Below are 6,281 nucleotides of genomic sequence, written 5' to 3'. Positions count from 1 at the left end.
AAAGGAAACTGCTTTATCAAAGCCTCATCTGACCTGGTGGCAGGGGGAGAGCAATAAACCAACTCTTGCCCCACTCTGGTCTTCTCGTCTCATGTAAGTGGAGAAATAAAAAGTCTAGGAAACTCTTCTGAAGGTCACAATCTAGGGATTTTGCCCTTCCTCTCCCTGAAAATGGAGACTTAATTGCAGGATTATAATTATAGAATGTTTCCTCTCCTTAATACCTCACACACATCATCAGGGCTCTTGTATATTTGAAGTGCATTACATCTAAGAGATTTGTAAGACATGAACTCTCCTTAAGGAGTTTCTAGGGAAATCAAACACAACATAGTAAAGAAAAAATAAGGACACCAGAGGAAATTGAAACCTCTGACACAACTACAGCAAATGTTAAACACAGCCTAACTCCTAGCCAGATAAAACATGGACCACTCACTAAAAGCCTATTTGCTTCAGTTACTATTATGCAATATATTATTTCCACCATTCAACAAAAAATGTATAAACATGCTAACAGGCAAGGAAAGCACAGTCTGAGGAAACAAAGCAAACATCAGAACCAGACTCAGATGTGAGAGAGATTTTGGAATTATCAGAACAGGAATTTAAAACAACTATGATTAATATGCTAAGGGCTGTAATAGAAAAAAAAAGAAGGATAACATGCAAGAACAGATAAGTAATGTTAGTAGAGAGGTAGAAACTCTAAGAAAGAATAAAAAGGGAATTTTGGAAATAAAGAACACTAACAGAAATGGATAATACTTTTGACCAGCTAAGCAACAGGCTGGACATGACAAAGACCCAATCAGTAAAGTTGAAGATATGTCAATAGATATTTTCTTAAACTGAATGCAAACAGAAAAAAATATTTTAAATATGAGGAAATAAAATATCCAAGAAAACTGATTACAAAAATTACAAAAAGAGTAACATGAATGGGAATACCAGAAGGAAGAGAAAGAGGGAAAGGAACAAGAGAAATACTTGATGTAATAATGGCTGAGAATTTTCTAAAACTAATGACAGACATCAAAACACAGATAGAGGTACTCAGAGAACCCCAAGCAGGACAACAACAACAATATACTGTAAACCTAGACATATCATACTCAAACTGCAGAAAACAAAATTAAAAGAAGGTAGGGTGGGGGGAACACTACCTATAGAGGAAGAAGAATATGAATTACCCTGAACTTCTCTTCAGAAAATATACAAATAAGGAGAGGATACAGTGAAATATTTAAAGACTTAAAAGGAAAAACAAAATCTCACCTATCTAGAATTCTGTATCCAGTGAAATTAGTTTTCAAAACTGAAGGAGCAGTACTGTCTCACACAAACAAAAGCTAGGAATTTGTCATTGGTAAACCTGCCTTGCAAAGAACATTAAAAGAATTTCTTTGATCAGTTAGGTCAGAGAATCAGATTTACATAAAGAAAAGAAAGTATTAGAGAAGGAATAAATGAAGATAAAATATTTTTTGTTCTTAATTGATCTAAAAAATAACTGCTCAAAATAATAGTAACAATACATTGAGTAATTATATTTATGAATAAACTCAATAAATGACAGCAATGTTAAAAGAGATGGAATAGAGGAATTGGTAATATCCTATTATATTATGCACTACCCATGAAGTGGTATAGTGTTACTTGAAAGTAGATTAGATTAGTTAGTATACTTCAAACCCCAGGGCAGCCACTAAAAAGTGAAAATGAAAGTATAACATCAAAATTTGTGGACTAAAGCAAAAACAGTGCTTAGAGGGAAGTTTATTCTTTTATTTTCTTTTAAGATTTTATTTTATTTGTTTATTTATCAGAGAGAGAGAGAGAGAGAGAGAGCACAAACAGGCTGAGCTGCAAGCAGAGGGAGAAGTTGTCTGCCCGCTGAGCAAGGAGGCTGATGTGGGGCTCCATCCCAGTACTCTGCGATCATGACCTGAGCCAGAGGCAGATGCTTAACTGACTGAGCCACCCAAGTGCACCTAGAGGGAAGTTTAAAACACCAAATGCATGCATTAGAAATGAAATAAGACCTAAAGTTCATAATCTAAATTACTGCCTTAAGAAACTAGAGAAAGAAGACCAATGTAAACCTAAAGCCTGAAATGAAAAGAAATAATAAAAATTAAGACATACATCAATGGACTAGAAAACAGGAATATGATAAAGAAAATTAATAAAACCAAAAGATTTTTTTTAAAAGAGAACAATACAATTGATAAATCCCTATCAGGCTAACCAAGAAAAGAAGAGAGAAGATAAATTACTAATATTAAGAACTGTAGGAGGATCCATTACTATTGATTCCACAGATATTAAAATAGAACAAAGCAAAATAATAGATGATTTTATGCCCACAAATTTGATAATTTGGATGAAATGAGCCAATTCTTTGACAGCCAAAATTTACCAAAACTCACACAAAGAGGTAGACCATCTGAACAGGCTCATATCATTTAAAGGATCTGAACTGACAACCAATAATCTTAACAAAAAAAAAAAAAAAAAAAAAAGGTAGAGGACCCAGGTGGTGACATTGGGAAATTGACCAAGCATTTAAGAAATGACACCACTTATCTACAATCTTATCAAAAAGTTGAAACAGAGGGAATACTTCCTGACTATACCAAAACTAGACAAAGACATAGCAAGAAACTACAAACCAATATATTTCATAAATATTCTTAACAAAAATTCTTAACAAAATAGCAAATCAAATCCAATAATGTATAAAAAGAAATATATAGGAGCACCAGGATGGGACTTCTGTTTTCCCCCATTTTGCTTTCACAATTAATACATATTCTTTTCAGAAAAGTTAGAAAATATTCATAAGTAAAAACATTTTAATTATGCATATCACCATTTAAAAATACACTGTTAATACTTTATGGATATACTTCTGTTAATACTTTATGGATATACTCAAGTCCTTTTCAACATTAAAAAATCAATCAATGTAATTCATCTAGTCAACAAGCTAGAAAAGAAAAATAACATGACCATATTAATAGATGCAGAAATAACATTTGATAAAATCTAACATCCATTTTGATAAAACTCTCAGGAAATTAGGAATAAAGGAGAATATTACCAACTTAGTAAAAAATACTATAAAACTTTAAGGGTGAGAATCTTCCCTCCCTATATTGCAGCTATGAAAAGTTGGGATTTGAAATTAGAAACACAGTATCAATTATATTAACACTTTATCCCCAAAAAGAAAGAAATAATTTAGAATAAATTTAACAGAATACACAGAAGATCTATAAGACAAAAGTTACAAACTCTGATTAAATGAATCAAAAAACTAAATGGAGAAATATTCCATGTTCATGGATAGGAAATTCAACATTGTTAAAATGTCAGTTCTTTCTAACCTGCTCTATAGATTGAATTCAATCAATCCCAATCAAAAGCTATTTTGTGGATATCAGCAAAATTGTTCTAAAATGTGTAAGGAAAGTCAAAAGGGGCCAAATGGGCAAGACGATATTGAAGAATAACAGAGTTGGAGGATGAACATAAGCTGACTTCAAGACATATTATTAAGTGATAATAGCTAAGACAAATGGATCAATGGAACATAATAGAGGACCTAGAAATAAACTCCATACAAATATAGTCAGCTGTTGTCTGACAAAGAAGTGTCAAAAAGCAAAATGGAACAAAGAGTCTCTCAACATGTGGAGTCTGGACAGTTGGACATCTACATGCAAAGAAAGAAAATGAATCTAGACACAAATTTTATATCATTTACAAAAATTAACCCCAAATGGATCACATAACAAAATTTAAAATAAAAAACTAAAACTACTAGATGATAACACAGAAAATTTAGAAGACCTTGGGTATGATGGTGATTTTTTAGATATAACACCAAAGCCATGATGTATGAAAGAAATTCTTGGTAAGATAGACGTCATTAAAAATAAAAACTGTGCAGTGTAAGAGAATGAGAAGCCATGACACAGACTGGGAGAAAATATTTACAAAAAACACATCAAATAAAGTACTTTTATTCAAAATGTATACAATTCAACAATAAGATAACAAACAACTCGATTTAAAAAATGGGCCAATAACCTGAACAGATATCTCACTGAAAAAAATAAACAGATGGTAAATAAGTCTATGAAAAGATGCTCAATGTCATATGCCATTAGGGAACAGCAAATTAAAACAATAATGAGGAAGGACATAGTTAGGAGCTATGAACAGGTGAAGCACAGATTTATAGCTTTGTGAAAGTATTCTGTACTATACCAAAATGTAGGATATGACATGATGCATTTGGCAAAACCCATGGAATTGTCCAACACAAAAAAAAAATCCTAATGTAGGGGTGCCTGGGTTCTCAGTCAGGTAAGCATCTGCCTTTGGCTCAGGTCATGATCCCAGAGTCCTGGAATGGAGCCCTGTGTAGGGCTCCCTGCTCAGCCAGGAGTCTGCTTCTCCTCTCTCTGCCCTTCCTGAGCCCCACTTGTGCTCTCTCTCACTCTCTCTCTCTCTCTGTCTCAAATAAATAAATAAAATCTTTCAAAAAAATTCTAATGTGAACTATGGACTTCAGTGAATGAAAGAAAAATAACCTGATCCTTTGAGTCACTTCTCATCTGACTTATAAACTTTTACATGTTCTTCTAACTACCAGTTTTCAGCACATGGCTCATAGACTTCTTCTACCCCAAGTTCTACTTTTATCCTTTGGAACAGAATAAGTTCTTCAATAATATGGCTTCTTGGTTCCTGGATCTTATTGTCATTAGTTTTATTTCATACACCTAAGCTTATGGGTATACCTTGATCATACCATTACCTGAAAATAAAAGTTAGGTTTTTTGAAAGAATTAATTCAAGTATTCCTCTTTCACACCAAAATTTTATTTGCTCTTTGCTCTTTCATTTCTTCTATTATACCACAGTTTGATTTCTGGGTCTTTGTATCTTCTATGATATCTCTACCTACATTCTTCTGTCTTCACTCCCTTCCTTATCCAGTTCAATTTTACTGGTTGCGAGGTGAAGAAATTCTTTCTAGTAGTCATCAGAAAGGTTGAGTTGATGCTGTGCAATGCCAAATAAATGATAAACCACACAACCAGTTCAAATATCCGAACAACTCCCAGAGTTTGTGTCGCTGGATTATTCTATACCTGTCGAAATCCCTGTTATAACTTGTAAGCCAGAAAAACTTCCATTATTCAAATGACAATATGAAAATACCATATTTATTGGCTCAAAGACAGCAGATCCATATTGTTATGGTCACACACAGTTTCACCCGTTACCTGACAAATTAAAAATGGAAAGACTTTTTGAAATGGAACTGTGCTGATCAGATAGAAGTTGTTTTTAGAGCTAATGCTATTGCAAGCCTCTTTGCTTGGACTAGAGCACAAGCTCTGTATCAAGGATTTTGGAGTGAAGCAGATGTTACTCGGCCTTTTGTCCCTCAGGGCATGATCACAGATGGAAAATACTTTTCCTTTTTCTGCTACCAGTTAAATACTTTGGCACTGACTACACAAGGGGATCAAAATAACCCTCCTAAAAATATATGTTGGGGGACACAAAGTAAGCCTCTTTATGAAACAACTGAAGATAATGTGAAAGGTTGTAATGATGAAGTCCTCCAGATAGTTCACTTTCTACTGAACAGACCAAAAAGAAGACAAATGACAGCTGTTGGAAAACTAAGAAGAAATAATTGATTCAGGACTTTGGGAATACTTCAGTTTCACTGAAGGGAAAATAAAAGGAATTTTAATAATGATAAAATTTCTTGGCCACATCTTTATGGCCTATTGTTTTTTTTAGTCATATCTACTTCACAACCCCTCCCACTCTCATGCTCTCTCTCTCTCAAATAAACAAATCTTTAAAAAAATAAAATTGCAAAATTATCACATCACATTATTAGTTAAAATCCTCTAGTGGTTGCCAATGAATCTTTAGACAAATTTCAAATCCTTTTCAGTAACTTCATGGGTCTTTATGACCTAGGCCCAAGGCACCACTTTTCTTGTCTTTCATGATTTACCTAGTAGAATATTTTGTCCTGGAGTCAAGATGGCTGAGAAGTAGCAGGCTGAGACGACATCAGGTAGCAGGAGATCATCTAGATAGCTTATCAAACCATTGTGAACACCTACAAATCCAACAAGAGGACGAAGAGAAGAGCAACATTATAAAAACAGAAAATTGACCACTTTCTGAAAGGTAGGACTGGTGGAGAAGTGAATCCAAAGCGATGGGAAGATAGACTG

The 6,281-nt window shown here is 33.7% G+C and overlaps 1 pseudogene; it reads left to right on the top strand.

Annotated features, from left to right (window-relative positions):
- The first annotated feature begins 4,964 nt into the window (after nucleotides 1-4,964).
- Nucleotides 4,965-5,782, top strand: LOC116880877 (annotated as a pseudogene).
- Nucleotides 5,783-6,281: the final 499 nt, after the last annotated feature.

This window comes from Lontra canadensis, unplaced genomic scaffold (assembly GCF_010015895.1).
Source record: "Lontra canadensis isolate GAN:19392208 unplaced genomic scaffold, GSC_riverotter_1.0 scaffold69, whole genome shotgun sequence".
In the NCBI taxonomy this organism is placed as follows: domain Eukaryota; kingdom Metazoa; phylum Chordata; class Mammalia; order Carnivora; family Mustelidae; genus Lontra; species Lontra canadensis.
This window is presented reverse-complemented; position numbering and strand designations above follow the sequence as displayed.